This window comes from Sciurus vulgaris (genome assembly GCF_902686455.1).
Source record: "Sciurus vulgaris genome assembly, chromosome: 1".
Lineage (NCBI taxonomy): Eukaryota > Metazoa > Chordata > Mammalia > Rodentia > Sciuridae > Sciurus > Sciurus vulgaris.
The window spans coordinates 45,086,233-45,103,183 of NC_136461.1; the positions used below are offsets into that span (position 1 = coordinate 45,086,233).

The 16,951-nt window shown below is 41.0% G+C and overlaps 1 pseudogene across 1 annotated transcript; it reads right to left on the reverse strand.

Moving 5' to 3' along the window:
* Nucleotides 1-4,454: 4,454 nt before the first annotated feature.
* On the reverse strand, nucleotides 4,455-5,132 carry LOC306653939 (ATP synthase subunit O, mitochondrial-like; annotated as a pseudogene). The gene has a single exon. The product of its transcript is annotated as an ATP synthase subunit O, mitochondrial-like (transcript).
* Nucleotides 5,133-16,951: the final 11,819 nt, after the last annotated feature.

Genomic DNA, 16,951 nt, shown 5'->3' on the forward strand with positions numbered 1-16,951 from the left:
TAGTATTTACCAGAGTTGAATAGCTCAAGGGATTCTAACTCTTACAATTTCACAAAACTTCAAGGCAACCACATTGTACCCACCACAGGGCCACCATCCTAAGTAAACTGAAAAAGAACTTTTCTTGCTGTCATATTAGGCTGGAGTTTTATGAGCTCGTCCTATTCATATTTTAAACTGTGTGTGCTGATTGGTCATCTTCCTGGAAGAAGCAGGAATGGGCTTGGGAGAAGAGAAAGGCACTTTTCCAGAGCACTAGATCAGGACATGCATGGACCACGATGAAATGTGGGATCAGTTCAAATGGGGTTCAACAAAGAAGCTACGAGCACAAATAAAGCAGAGACCAGAGGGAAATGATGAGAAGGAGGTTCAAAGTGAACATTGGAAGGAACATTTAGGGCAATAGCTTCTTAGAGATGCTAACACCTTGATGAAGAACTAAAGATCTCTGGCTGGGAAGGTGTAGAAAGAGCACAGTGAGGCTGGAACTGTCTGTTTGTCTTCAGTGGAGGAGATGTTTACAAGGTTTGATCTGGGAATGTCCTGCCTGCCATGTGGTTTAGAAATCTCCAACTATAGCAAAGCATAGTCAATACAGGTCAGTCCAGAGATCAGGGGGATTAGTGGTTCTTCTAGTTGCTGAGCCTTTTGAGGACACAGAGAATGTTTCATACACCTTCATAAATCCAAGTCCCTATACAGTTTGTGTTATGGAAAAGAATCTAAGAAAATATTTGTCCACTGAATTAGTCAACAAAACATGTATTAGTCAATGACTCAACAAACTACTTTCTTCCAATTTTATATTAATCCAGACAAAATTATCACTGAACACAGTTTCTGATCAACATTCACTCTATGTTGTCCTCTCTGTCAACATAGCAGCAGAGAAAAGTGATCACAGGCCCTGTTCTCAGTCTGCCACCCCTCAGCTACCTGGAGAACTTTCTATCCTCATGGTACTGCCCAGGCTGTTGGACTGACTTTGACTTTGACAATTTTGCTACAGCATCAATTGCTTCTGAAAACTTACCTAGCAAAACTGCCTCTTCCTCTACATATTTGGTAGAGTCAGTCTATCATCACACTTAGTGCTTAGGGTACTTGTATGGATGATTATGCTCTGCCTTCTTGGAAGGCATGAACTCCATCTAATGCAACTGGTATCCTACTTAGTCTTTGACTAGCAAATGATTGACATCACAAAAGACATCCAGGAAGGTGTTTTCTGAAAGAAAGTTTTATGGGCCAATTTTATGTGTATGGAATTTAGGTACTTCTTAGCACCAGTAGTTAAGGCTACCATCTTTGACCTTAAATGCCCAAGAAGAATAGCTGAACCAGCCATTTTGTAGCACTGATCTATAGGAGGCTGGAAGAAAATAGCAAAGCCTATGCTCATTTTGTGTCTGACTACCTTTATTTATTGCTAATATCACTGAAAGAGCCTCCATAATCTCAGAAGATGCAAGTAATCCCACCTAGCCAAGGAAGAGTTAATTAAGAGCTGTATGACCATATCATTAGACATCAAATCTGGCATCAGCAGGCTGGTCTAGAGAAAAGTGCCACCAAACATCTCCCACCAACCACTGTACTGGGCAAGGGGGAGTCACGGTGAACCTTGAGAATTTGATCCTGTACCTTCGATTCATCAGAAGTTAATTCCCCACTAATGCAAGGAGGTGCATTACTTATTTGTGGATGTAGACACACTTATCATCACACCACAGGTAATCTCACTTATATTATCCATTTTCAGTTTTCTTTCACCCACTTATTCTTCAAGATGAGATCACCTTCATTTCAATCATATATAAATTTGGTTTGCTGAGTCAGCTCATTGCCCCTTCCCATTTTATTCATTATAGCTTCACTGTGAATTTTATTTTGTGGCTATTACTTGTCATATCAAATAATGTAGATCTAATTTTGACAGAAACTTCATTTCACATTTTTTTGGCAGAAGAGTAGTCAATTACAAAGTTAAGTATATGCAGTTTAAACCATTGTCACTTTTATTCTCTCCACCTGCATTCCATGTACCCTGGGAAAGATTTAGCCACTTTTAATGATACCAATGCATTGTGATAGCCAGGCTTACATCCAAATGAATAATAGGATGGAACTTCTTAATCAGGTTTTGCCTATCACAACAGGAAGGGCAAAAAACCTGCTTTTGCTGGGGCTGTGGGATATAGAGAGCCCCAGCACCAGATGAGGCTGAGTCACGAACACTATGAAGATGAAGTTGAAAAGTTAGGAAGCAGCTTCCACCTGCCGCCCATCAGTTTCTTCACTCCTAGGAAATATCATTTGTCTGATGGATAGGTGCCTACTTGTTCAGGGGGTATGCTTTACTTGATTGGGGGACCATGCCTGAAGGGCCAGTACAAATGCACTCTTTCCTTTCTTACAGAACTGCCTCAGATTTGGGGCAGAAACTGACCAGGAGTGGGAAGGCACCATAGCAACTGGGCATCAGCCAGATATTCCAGGCTCCAGGATCCGATAGAATCAAAATGGCTTAAAACTCACAACCCTGTTCCCACCATGCTTATTCTAGGACCTTGAGCAAGTTGCTTAGACTATCAGAGGGTTCATTTTCCCATGAGTAAAATGAAAGCATTGGTAAGAATTTATGAAAATAATAACTTAATTCTGTTTAGTGTTTACTATGGCCCAGGCATTCCAAGTGCTTAAAGAAATTGGTGCATTTAGTCCTGGAAATGATCCAATCTTGTAGGTGTTATTACCCTCTTTTACAGAGGATGAAATGGATGCCTTAGAGAAGTCTAGGTTTCTCAGTCAGTAGTGGGTGGACCTGGGACTGCAACCAGGGCATCTGCCTTTTAGATCTCCCTCCCCCACTCCAACCTCCACTCCATACCACCTAACTAATTAACATAAGCAGCTTAAGTACACAGGACGGGGCCTGATCAAAAGGGTGTCAGAAGCCTGCCAAAGTGCCCTGCTACAGGACTAGGTATCCATGCAGCAGGAATATAAGTATGCTTCAGAATGGAATGCCCTCTCCTCTCCCAACATCAGACCTGCCTCACCCTGTCTAAGGTATGGCAAGTTAGAATAAAAAATATTAATTTAAGCCCACAGCATATAAACAGGAGGTGCCTCTCTGTGTCCTCTGGCCAAGTCCTCTCTTAGTCCAGGAAAATGAGGCTTTCTAGGGAAGGACTTGGTAAGGTCAGAAAGCATGTTGAAGCACAGGCTAGTCCCAGAGGCTGTCACCCCCCAGCACTCAGGAGAAGAATCCAAAGTCTAAACCAACCATGGCAACTGTCATGTTCACGTTTATAGAGCCCACAGGCACACAGCCCAACCCTTTGCCCTCTTAGATTTATCTGAAAATAGCAGTCTCCTTGTCCCCTAAAGTTCCCAGCAGAGTCACCGTCGAGCTTTTTCTAGGACAGAGGTACTTCATGGATGTCTGCTCTGACTCCCAGAATAAGAGAAGCATTGGAAATGGTGCTGGAATCAGAGGGATGCATGTCTCCAGCCTCTCTTCTGACCTCTCTTCTGATGGTTTTAACTCCGTTCTGACAAGTCCTGCTCATGGAGCAGTACGAACTCATTGGACGCCTCCTTGCCCTCTCTGTGACCCCCTCCCCTTCCCTGGCCATCTCTGAGCCAGTGCTCAGAAGGCAGACAAGGTCAGGATTGTACCTTTTTCCCTTAGTAAACTGGGTGGTCATTGAGCAAATTACTAAATTACTTATCTGAGTTTCAGTTTCCAAATCTATAAAATGGGATAATTTTTATCTCCCTCCAAGATCTCAGTGAAGATGAAATGAAGTGGTATAAGCACGGGGTCATGCTGTATAGTCTGCAGATGATCCTCCTTTCTGTTTTATGATAAGCCCAAGTTGTGTATACCCTGTTCAAAGTAGAGACACAGAAGAATTAAAATACTGGCTTTTCTTTTTATGGCACTTGAAGTTTACAAATTACTTCTGCTTGATATTATCCCTATTGATTGAATTTACTGATATGTCAGTGACATTCCATTCCCCAAGTACTTATTAAAACTTAAGAGTACCTCATAATGTTGTTGTAAGGATTAAGTAAATTTGTACATTCAAATGTTTATAAGAGAATTGCTTATTATAATTTATATTGCTAGTATTATTACATTCCAAAATCTCTGGTAGATGTTAAGGACACAGAAATGCATAAGATACAGATTCTGTACCCAAGGTGGGTATGAGCATCCTATCAACTTCATTGAAAGGCTAACAAGAAAGACTCTGAAAAGTCATTGACTGGCCAGGGTCATCAGCTGGTATGCAACAGAGACAGGGCTCAAGCCCTAACTTTTCACTCTAATCCCCATGTTCTTTATATCAGGATCTCAGAGAATGTTTTAATTCCACTTTACTCCAGTATGATTATATATAGATATATTTTTTTTCTCTCCAGGAAGCATTTTTCTGTTACTCCATGTTTAGGAATTTTCGCTGATGATAGAAAATCAACAGGCTCTCCCGCACAGCCGGACTCAGCTTTTGAATCTTGGGTTTGCAGACATATCAAGATATTTCTCTCCAGTACGGACAATCATTCCACCCATGATTGCTGGATCTGTCTTAACCTCCAATTTCAATACTTGGCCTTGACTTAGGAAGCTCTTCAGGGCTGTCTTTAACTCAGAGAGAATAGCTTCAGGTAAAGGAGACACAGTGGTCACTGTGAAAGGTACTTCTCCACTGTGCAGACTCATAATGGTCGAAAAGGCATAAATGATGCCTTGGGTATTGACTAGGCGACCATGTTCAGCAAGCAAGTTGATCAGGTTAGATGTGATGGGGGAGAGCCTCTCTTGGGCTGTCATCTCATTAGGCTTTTCATTTTGACAGAACGCTTAATGTAGGGATTCAGAATAGAAGCCGCCACTTTGGGTTCCTTCAGGAGTTGTGCTACTCTCAACAACTCCTTTTCTACTTGTTCCAGTTTATTCTGTTTAGATGCAGCAGAATAAAGAGTAGTGGCATAGTGACCTTCAATGCCATATATCTGAACAGGTGGCCTCATGAGCTTGGAAATGGTCTGACCACAGAGGTACTGAAGCATCGCACCTGTCGCAAGAGCTGGGAAGCTGCTGGGGTGGCCATCTTCTCCCTGGTGGCTGGATTATATATCCTTGACCTTGATCTTTGTCACTAAGTCTTTTTCCAAAATTCCCAACTCCAAATGCCAATTGGGTTTCAAGTATGGAAGATAATGGCTTAAAAGATTTAAAAATAGGAAGGGATCCAAGATGACGGACTAGAGGGAGGCTGCGTTCCTTGTCGCTCCGTAACTCCGGTTTCAAGCAGAAGATATCTGTTTCTTGGTGAGGCAGTTTTTGCTGCTTATCGATCCCCTGTTGTTTACCCCACTTGTCTACTGCGATCATCTCGAGTCTGCCAGCATATCGACACCTTTCTTGAGTGCAGATTGCTCACTGTCTAGCACCTATCATCCGCCATTTACCTGCCTCTTGCCTGTCCATCGCCTGCCTTACACCTATGCATCACCCACCACACGAAGTTCACCTCCCGATCGTCCGACGACAGTCAGCAAACTGATCGCCGACTGCCAGTGGAGCGCCAGCTGCCTGCTGTTGCCTGGAAGTTCACTGTTACAGTACCTGCAGGTTTGATCTCATGTGGCTGCCACCATTTTGAGACAACAGCCAGGCCCCTTAAGACCCCTTCCGACTGTCTGAGCCCGGTCTCCAGGATCCCTCAGCCCTACCGATCACTCCCTACCTCCAGGGCTCTCACATTGACTGACTGCTCCCTGCCGCCAGGACCCCCAGACCAACTGACTGTGCCCTATCACTGGAACCCCAGACTGATTGATTGCAACCAGCCTCAGGATCCCACAACCACACCAAACACCCCTGACCTCCAGGACCCCTGCCTGACCAACAATACCCGCCTTCAGGACCTCCAGCTGACCACGTCCACACCCTGAGCTGCAGCTCCCCATTTGCCAACACATTTGGAAGCCAGGGTGGCCATCTTGGATAATCCTGGAAGCCATAGCTCCGATCCTTAGGTGGGGCAAATCCCATCCTGAAACGCCTGCTGGAGGCTTGAAGCTCATTGTCAGGTACCTCTCATGCATCAGGCTACTGAAGGCTGGGACATTTGAATACTATATGACTGTTATAGTGTAGATTTTCTTTTTTCTCCTTATTGAACAATTTTAAGTTTTTATTTCTTTACTTTTCTTGCTCTCTTTTCCTTTTGTATATCTGTTCCCTCACAGTCTCTTTCTCCCTTTTTGCAAGCTAACACCCAATTTCTTTTGATTATACTCTCACACTTTCTATTATCTAGAACTTCTGTGTATTCTTTTCTTATCCCATTAAGAGCTACATCCTACATCCCTCTGCATCCTCATTCTCCTCCATTAGAAACTGCAGACCTTATGGCAAATCTGTTTGTTATACTGAAGATAATATTTGAACTCATTCTGTTTATTATGACAATATTGTTAATGTCCTCTAGGGGCTATTTGGTCTAGGATTGCATAGTGTCTGAATTGGGCACTGCTAGTATTGATCTCCCCTTAAAGAAAACATTTTGGAAACCTATAGGGCCACTATAAGCCTGTAGGGGGGAATCTGCAATACCCCAGATCTGCACTGCTAGAGGGGAAGATACATGAACAACATGAAAAAACAAGGGAAGAAAATGATCCAAACAAATCTAGATTCTATAGTAATAGAATCCAATGACAGTATGGTAGAAGAAATATTAGAAAAGGACTTCAGATTATACATTATTAAGATGATTTGCGAACCAAAGGATGAGATAAGAGAGCAAATACAGGCAATGAATGATAATACCAATAAGCAGTTGAAAGAGCAACTGCAGGAAGCAAAAGATCATTTCAACAAAGAAATAGAGATTCTCAAAAGAAACCAAACAGATATTCTTGAAATGAAGGAAACAATAAACCAAATAAAAAACTCAATGGAAAGCATCACCAAAAGACTAGACCATTTGGAAGACAGAACCTCAGACAATAAAGACAAAATATTTAATCTTGAAAATAAAGTTGTTCAAACACAGAAGATGGTAAGAAATCATGAACAGAATCTCCAAGAACTATGGGACATCATGAAAAGACCAAATTTAAGAATTATTGGGATTGAGGAAGGCACAGAGATACAAACCAAAGGAATGAACAACCTATTCAATGAAATAATATCAGAAAATTTCCCAAACATGAAGAATGAAATGGAAAATCAAATACAAGAGGCTTACAGAACACCAAATGCACAGAATCAAAACAGGTCCACACCAAGACACATTATAATGAAAATGCCTAACATTCAAAATAAAGATAGGATTTTGAAGGCCGTGAGAGAAAAGCACCAGATTACATATAGGGGGAGACCAATACGGATAGCAGCAGACTTCTCAACCCAGACGCTAAAAGCTAGAAGGGCCTGGATCAACATATTTCAAGCTCTGAAAGAACATGGTTGCCAACCAAGAATCCTATACCCAGCAAAACTAACCTTCAGATTTGAAGATGAAATAAAATCCTTCCATGATAAACAAAAGTTAATAGAATTTACAAATAGAAAGCCTGCGCTACAGAATGTTCTCAACAAAATATTCCATGAGGAGGAAATGAAAACAACAATGTAGGTCAGCAAAGGGAGGAACTACCTTAGAGAAAAACCACTCAAAGGAGAAACCAAGCCGACTTAAAAACCAAAAATAAGCCAAATGACTGGGAATACAAATCATTTCTCAATAATAACCCTGAACGTTAATGGCCTAAACTCATCCATCAAAAGACATAGACTGGCAGAATGGATTAAAAAGAAAGACCCAACAATATGCTGCCTGCTAGAGATTCATCTCATAGAAAAAGACATCCACAGACTAAAGGTGAAAGGATGGGAAAAAAATCTACCACGCACATGGACTCAGTCAAAAAGCGGGGATTTCCATCCTTATATCAGATAAAGTGGACTTCAAGCCAAAGTTAGTCAGAAGGGATAAAGAAGGACATTTCATACTGCTTAAGGGAACCATAAATCAGGAAGACATAACGATAGTAAATATTTATGCCCTAAACAATGGTGCATCCCTGTACATCAAACAAATCCTTCTCAATTTCAGGAATCACATAGACCACAACACAATAATTCTGGGTGACATTAACACACTGCTGTCACCACTAGATAGATCTTCCAAACAAAAACCAACCAAAGAAACCATAGAACTCAATAACACAATCAATAACCTAGACTTAATAGACATATATAGAATATTCCATCCATCAATGAGGAGATTCACTTTCTTCTCAGCAGCACATGGAACCTACTCAAAAATAGACCATATGTTATGCCACAAAGCAGCCCTTAGGAAATGCAAAAAAATAGAGATACTGCCTTGTGTTCTATCAGATCATAATGGACTGAGAGTAGAAATCAATGACAAAATAAAACACAGAAATTACTCCAACACTTGGAGACTAAATAATATGCTATTGAATGAAACATGGATAACAGAAAACATCAGGGAGGAGATAAAAAAATTCTTAGAGGTCAATGAGAATGACGATACAACATATTAAAATATCTGGGACACTATGAAAGTGGTACTAAGAGGAAAATTCATTGCATGGAGCGCATTCCAGAGAAGAATGAAAAATCAACAACTAAATGACCTAACATTACAGCTCAAAGCCCTAGAAAAAGAAGAACAGAATAACAGAAAAAGTAGTAGAAGACAGGAAATAATTAAAATCAGAGCTGAAATCAATGAAATTGAAACAAAAGAAACTATTCAAAAAAATGACAAAACCAAAAGTTGGTTCTTTGAAAAAGTAAACAAAATAGATAAACCCTTAGCCACACTAACAAAGAGAAGGAGAGAGAAAACTCAAATTACTAAAATTCATGATGAAAAAGGAAATATGATGAAAGACACCACTGAGATACATAACATAATGAGAAGCTACTTTGAAAATCTGTATCCCAACAAAATAGAAACTACCAAAGACATTGACAAATTTGTAGAGACATATGCTCCTCCCAGGCTGAACCAGGAGGACATACACAATTTAAACAGATCAATAACAAGCAATGAAATTGAAGAAGTCATTGAAAACCTACCATTCAAGAAAAGCCCAGGACCAGATGGATTCTCAGCCGAGTTCTACAAGACCTTCAAAGAAGAACTCACTCCAATACTTCTCAAAGTATTCCAGGAAATAGAAAAGGAGGGTACCCTACCAAACTCATTCTATGAAGCTCATATCACCCTCATACCCAAACTAGGCAAAGACACATCAAGAAAAGAAACTTTTAGACCAATATTCTTGATGAATATAGATGCAAAGATCCTTAACAAAATATTGGCAAACCGTATCCAAAAACATATTAAGGAAATTGTGTTCTTGATAATCGCCATTCTAATTGGGGTGAGATGGAATCTTAGGGTAGTTTTGATTTGCATTTCTCTTATTACTAGAGATGTTGAACATTTTTTCATATATCTGTTGATTGTAGATCTTCTGTGAAGTGTCTGTTCATATCCTTAGCCAATTTGTTGATTGGATTATTTGTATTCTTGGTGTAGAGTTTTTGAATTCTTTATATGTTCTGGAAATTAGTGCTCTATCTGAAGTATGAGTAGCAAAGATTTTCTCCCACTCTGTAGGCTCTTTCTTCGCATTGCTGATAGTTTCCTTTGCTGAGAGAATGCTTTGTAGTTTTAATCTATCCCAGTCATTGATTTTTGCTTTTATTTCTTGTACCATGGGAGTCCTGTTAAGGAAGTCTGTTCCTAAGTCGACAAGTTGAAGATTTGGACCTACTTTTTCTTCTATAAGATGAAGGGTCTCTGGTCTGATTCGAAGGTTATCAAGAACACAAGCAACAATAGGTGTTGGTGAGGATGTGGGGAAAAAGGTACACTCATACATTGCTGGTGGGGTTGTAAATTAGTGCAGCCACTCTGGAAAGCAGTATGGAGATTCCTCAGAAAGCTTGGAATGGAACCATTTGACCCAGCTATCCCACTCCTCGGCCTATACCCAAAGGACTTAAAATCAGCATACTACAGAGATACAGCCACATCAATGTTCATAGCTGCTCAATTCACAATAGCCAGATTATGGTACCAACCTAGATGTCCTTCAATTGATGAATGGATAAAGAAACTGTGGTGTATATATACAATGGAATATTACTCAGCCAAAAGAATGATAAAATTATGGCATTTGCAGGCAAATGGATGAAATTGGAGAATATGCTAAGTGAGATAAGCCAATCTCAAAAACCAAAGGATGAATGATCTCGCTGATAAGTGGATAATGACACATAATGGGGGGTGGGAGGGGTTAGTGTTAGGGTTAGAGTTAGAGTTAGGGAGGGGGGCAAGAATGGAGGTAGGAAGGACTGTATAGAGGGAAAAGAGGGGTGGGAGGGATGGGGGGAGGGAAAAAATAACAGAATGAATCAAACCTCATTACCCTATGTGAATGTATGATTACACAAATGGTATGCCTTTACTTCATGTACAAACAGAGAAACAAGATGTATCCCATTTGTTTACAATAAAAACAAATTAAAAAAAAAGATTTAAAAATACATATGAATAAATGCATATGAATAAATATGCATATATATGTATGTATGCACACTCACAGGGAAAACACCAGTTGTTTACCAGGTACTAAACTAAAGGTCTGTCACATGTAACATTTCTGATAAGTATTGTGGACTGTTTTAATCAGCTTTTTTCACTGCTGTGACTAAATGATCTGACCAGAAGGAAAAGTTTATTTTTAATGTTTAAAGGAGGAACAATTTATTTGAGGGTTTACAGCTTCAAAGATCTTAGTCCATAGAAGGCTGATTCCATTCCTCAGGGCTTGATGTAAGGCTGAACATGGTGGGAGAGGGTGCCAGAGGGAAGCCGCTCACATCATGGTGATCAGGAAGCAGAGAGAAATTCCACTTTCCAGATACAAAATGTATATCCCATAGCCACGCCCCAATTAACCACTTCCTCCAGCCACACCCCAGTTACCACTCAGTTAATCCATCAGGGATTTAAATCACTGATTGGGTTAAGACTTCTACAATACAATCATTTCTCCTCTGAACCTTCTTGCACTGTCTCACACATGAGCTTTTGAGGGACACCTCACATCCAAACCACAACACGGACCTCATTATACTCCTCAAAAACGACAATTAAAAAAAAAATTATGCTTCCCAAGAAGCTAGAGGAGCTAAGATTTAGACCCCTCACTCTCAGTCATAATTCCCAATCTTAACCCTGCATAAAGATGGCTTCTTCATATCCAGGCTAACCTCTTAGTCAGCAGTTGCTGGTCCACACCTTATGTGCTTTTCTTCCCTTCTTCCCTGTTCAGGCTGCAAATATTTCAAATTTTTCACTTTGCTTCCTTTTTAATTATCCATTCTAACCTTAGGTCAGGTCATTGCTCCCAAATCCTACTATATGCATTTAAAAAGATTCAAGCAGCATCCTGAATGCATTTCTGTTTAGATATCTCTTCTAGATATCCCATTTCATCACTTTTTAATTTGGCCTCCATAAGCTTGAGGCATGGATGCAGTTCAGCTGAGTTCTCTACAGTGGTTTGGAAATGATGGCCTTTACTCCAACTTCCAACAGTATGTTCTTCATTTGCGTCAGTATCTTGACCCCACACATAATCCGATCACTAACATGTTCTAAAGTTATACTCCATGTATGTATGATATGTCAAAATACATTCTGCTGTCACGTATAACTAAAAAGAAGAGCAACAAAGAAGAAGATGTTCTAGTTCTTCCCTAGTCTTCTGGTCTTCTGGTCCTCACCAGAATTGCCCATAATACTCTGCTTAAATCATCCTAGGCATTTTCTCACCTGCTCCTCCAAGTTCCTCCAACCTCTACCCATCATGCCACTTCCTCTTTTTCAGGTATTTTCATTATGAACAACAGCCCCACTTGATGATATCAGTTTTCTACATTCATCTGTTTTTAATTATAATGGAATACCCAACGGTGGATAATTGATAAAGAAAAGAAGCTTATTTCACTTACATTTTTGGAGGTGGAAAGTGCACAACAATATTGTATTGGCTTTGACAAAGCCCCTACTGGCTGTGTTACCTCATGGTAAATGGCATCCTGGCAGGTGCACAAGACAGAGGGAAAGATCACATGGAGAGACAAGAAGCCAGAACACAGGGAAATGTTAACATTGCTTTGTGTGTGTGTGTGTGTGTGTGTGTGTGTGTGTGTGTGTGTGTGTGTGTGTGTGTTTCGGTACTGGGAATCGAACCCAGGACCTTGTGCTTGCAAGGCAAGCACTCTACAAACTGAGCTATCTCCCCTGCCCACCTTGCTGTTTTGATAACAACTCCCACTCATGACAGTTATCTCAGGATCCCATGAGAACCTCCTCCCAAGGGCAAATGTCCTACTGGCCTCTCTCTAAGTTCCACCTCTTAAAGAATCCACTAGCTCCCACATCACCACCTGGGACCCAAGCTTCCAACACAGGAAACTTTGGTAGACAGGAACTGATGGACTACAATTAAAAAGCAACTTAAAGTAGCCTTTATGGACAAGAATGTAAAAGTTACTCAAAAAATTTAAAATATAACTATCATATGATGCAGCAATTCTGAATAGGTACCCAGAAGATATTGAATTAGTATGCTGAAGAGCTATCTTGTACTCCCATGTTCATTGCAGCCTTGAATCTGACTTTATTTATGTTTCCATTCAATAAATGAATAAAGAAACTGATAAATGCACACAATGAAATATTATCTAGCCTCTAAAAGGATGAAAAGCCTGTTATTTGAAATAGCATGGACAAAGCTATGGACTTTTCCTTAAGTGAAAGAAGCCAGGCATAAATGTGTAATTTCAGAAAAGTCAAACTCAAATGGTGATTACCAGAGGTTGGGAGTGGGAGATTAATAAATTTGTTTATTATACTTTGAGATGGATTTTTTTTCTCACACGTATGAGAGAGAACATGCAGTACTCGTTTTTCTGTGTCTGGTTTATTTCACTTAACATAATGTCCTCCAGTTCCAACCATTTTGCTACAAATGACAGAATTTCATTTTTTATTCTTTATGACTGAATAATACTCCAGTGTGCATCTATACCATGTTTTTATTTATCCCTACATCTGTTGATGGACACGTAGGCTGATTACATGAGTTAACCATTGTGAGTAGTTTCTCAGTTAACATAAACATGAAGGTATCTTTTGGCATGCTGATCTCATTTCTTTTGGATATATCCCCAAAAGTGCGATAGACTTACCTTTAGTCTTTTTGAGGAACCTCCATTCTTTTCTCCATAGTGGCTATGCTAATTTACATTCCCACTAACAGTAAATAAGGGTTCGTTTTTCTCCACATCTTCAGCAGCACTAGTCTTGCTGATTTTTTGTTTTGGTTTTGGTTTATAACTAAGCATTCTAACTGGGACAAGATGGGACCTCATTGTAGTCTTAATTTGCATTTGCCTGATCCAGTCTCATTCTTCCAATGGCCCAGACCACATGGGCTCTCTGTCCAGTTAGGGTCACACATCCCTTCCCATTAGCTCACTTGGGTGGAGTGTGAAATGGTTCCAGGCTCTCTCTCTACCTGGCTCCTACCTGTCCTTCAGGAAATGCACACATAAGTCTTTGACCCAACAAACTCTAGGAGGCAGACGAATCCAAGCGTTACCCTCTCTTTCACCTTTTCCATCAACAGGCAGCCAGGCTACTTCTGCCAGCTGCTTCCCCAGGCAGGATCAGATAGTCCCATTGTCACCCTGGCTACAAAGGAACCTTACCAACCTGTGCCAAAAGCCCCCTGGAAGCCCTCGTTCTTGTTTTGAAAAAAAGGAGGAGGTGTCGTGACCCTGAGTCCTTCCCTAAGGAAGCGGGTTTCAAAGTATCCCTCATGCCAAAGACACTCTGTCACAAATCCCCCTTTAGTCTCCTATCTCTTCATCCATCTCCCATCTTTTATATCTTCAGTAAAAATACAAGATCCAAGAGCCACAGTATCTATTTTGGGCCTCTCTTTTATAAATCGTGGAATCTTGGAGCCTTGGCCAGAGCTTTCATTTGAACAGTCTATCACATAGATAAGCAGGCCCACGCTTTTCACACCAGCTAGCGTACAATGCACAGAGCGTTTCCCACATTGGCTCTTATGTAGAATCTCTTCTCTGATGTGGAGTCTTCTCATGTCTAGACTGACCCCCTTTGGACTGGATGACCTGAGTAGTTGGTGACATCACTCTGCCCCACCCTCCTGCATCCCTGGTCGACTGAGCCACATGGGTGGCATGAAGCCTACGTGGCATGCATAGGCCCTCTGTGACTGGTTTTTGATTCACTTATCTGAAGAGATGTCAATGACAGCTGCTTCACATTCCCTATTCCCATGGCATCCACTGCCCATCTTCCTCTCAGAGGCGCCCATTCATGCATGGCGTGTGAAACACAGCACACCCTGGGCCAAGCTATTGCCCTTGGGGTATTTCTTCACTGTTGATAAATGAAAGAATCAATCTTTCCTGAACCCCTACATGCCAGGTGCCAATCCTTATTTCATTTATCTTCCAAAATGATCCTGAGGAATAAGTATGATTTTACGACTTTTCCAGGTAACAAAATCAGGTTTCCAGCAGGATACATGACACTTGATGACACCCAGCCTGTCAATGGTGGAGCTGGGCTTAAAGTCCCTTCCAAAACCGGAAGGCTGTAATGAAAGGAGAAGTCACCTGGGAGACAGGGACCATGGGGTGTACCCAGCTCTGCCATTAATTTGAGTGTGGCCTCGGATAATTTCCTTCCCCATCTGCATTTCCACATCTCTGAGTGAAGAACTTGGGCGCTGTGACCACTGGTGTCCTTCCAACTGCAGAGCTCAGAGCCATGGAAGGTGCTCCTACCAGTGCCTATTCCGCACTGGCCTGCCCAGATGTCTTAATTCAGTTTCCGGGTGGTAATCAGTCTCATCATGCTATTTCCTGTCTGCACTTCTAACCTCCCTCATTGGGGCTCATCTGTATGGCTTTTTGTGTTGCTCATGTTTACCAATGGCCTGATTTAGAATCATCTGCAAATTTCATTAGAGAGTAACTATTCGCCACCTACCCAAGGAAACCTCACAGGCCAAGAGAAATATCAATGGCAGAGCGTGCATTCAGATCCCCTTCTCCTTTTTCACATTTTTCTCCAAATAATGACTCTCAAAATGTTGGTACTATCCCAAAAATACCTGATTCTGGATCTGACAGACTGTGCTAGGAACCTTGAACAAAGATTAAGTAGAATCTTTACATACCCTTCCTGAATTTCAGTTTCTTCAACTGGGAAGCAGGAATAAGATACCCACTGAAAGGGTGCTTTGGCATATTAGAATTACGTGTGTCACGTGGAGCATCCTAGTACCCGGCCTGGAACCATTTACTCCCTCAAGGATTTGTGAATAACCATCAGGCAAACAGAGGTTCTTGGTTGTGAACCTAAAATGCTTCTGTCTCTTTTTCAGAATAACATTATGGGGAATTTTTCCTAGAAATGTATAATATCGCCCACACCCTTAGGCACAGAACGTTTATCTTTGGTTTGCAAATAAAGAAGGAAAAAGAAATCCAGGTTCTTCCTGGAGAATGACCTTGGAATTCTTTAATCTTGCTAAGTCTCATTTTATTTAGCCTCTAAGCCTTTTGCATTTGAAGGAGTAAATGAATAAACAGGTATAATGTCTGAATACAATAGGTGCTCCATTTACTACATGGATCTGGATGTGAGTCCCTCTCCTCCACTTACTAACTTAGAGATTCCTTTGGAAATCCAATTTCCACATATCCAATGGAAACAATTCTCATCTCTCATGTGAATGTGAGATCTACACAACAGCTGGAGTGGACGCACCGGACTCACGGAAGGTACTCAGCTCATGGTAAGACTATTCCCTCTCACTTCCTGAACATTGTTTTGTTGTGTTGTCACGGTTAGGAACAGGATGATAAAGTAGAAATTCACAGAGACAAAGCAGGTGAAATGCATTCCCTTCGTGGGAGGGCTCCTAAGAGTTAAACATGGGACTTAGTTGAAATATCAAGATGGTTCTGCATAAATAAAAATTTTACAAGACAATCACATTTGGTTCATATCAAAATCACTCAGATCCAAAGATGCATTCCAAGTCGTTGACATCCATTTCAGTTGGATGCAAATCCAATTTTTTAAAAATTAATCCAAACTTGACAAGAAGCTGATCTCATGTATCTTTCCAGAACATCCCAACATCCTATCCCCCGTCGATTTCCTGGGAAGGAAGTGGGTAGTGTGGTTGTCAGAAAAAGAAAGCTGGAATCTGCAGCTTCGTGAAGGACTGAAGCAGCCTATTTGACTCTCAGAAATTACTCCTGGGTAAAATATGAAATGCTTCTTAGGCTGTTGGCCTTCTAGCGTGTTCTGGCCTCTGCCTATCTCTTAGGACTCTCCCCTGTCACAGCCCCCATTATATTTTACACCCCAGATAAAATTAACTTTGACTCTCTGTTTTGTTTCTGGAAGGCTCAAATATACCTGTCACTCCCTGAGAGCCCCTGTGCATCTTCAAGACCAACATAATCTCTACCTCACTCCTGACCTCTCTGCCCAGCCGCTGGCATAATTATCTGCTCCCTGGATATGGTTTCATACTTTGTACCCTCTGTATTAACACTCTCTTAGAAATACCTACTTGTGTGTCTGTTTCCACCACTATACTTTGAATTCCTGGTATGGTATCTACATCCTATTTCCTCGGATCCTCATGTTCATAGAGTAGGTATGCACGTAGTCACAGTCTGGAGATACTGACCACTGACTTGTGTGTAGTGCTGGAAATCTGATGGGGAGCATGCACCTTG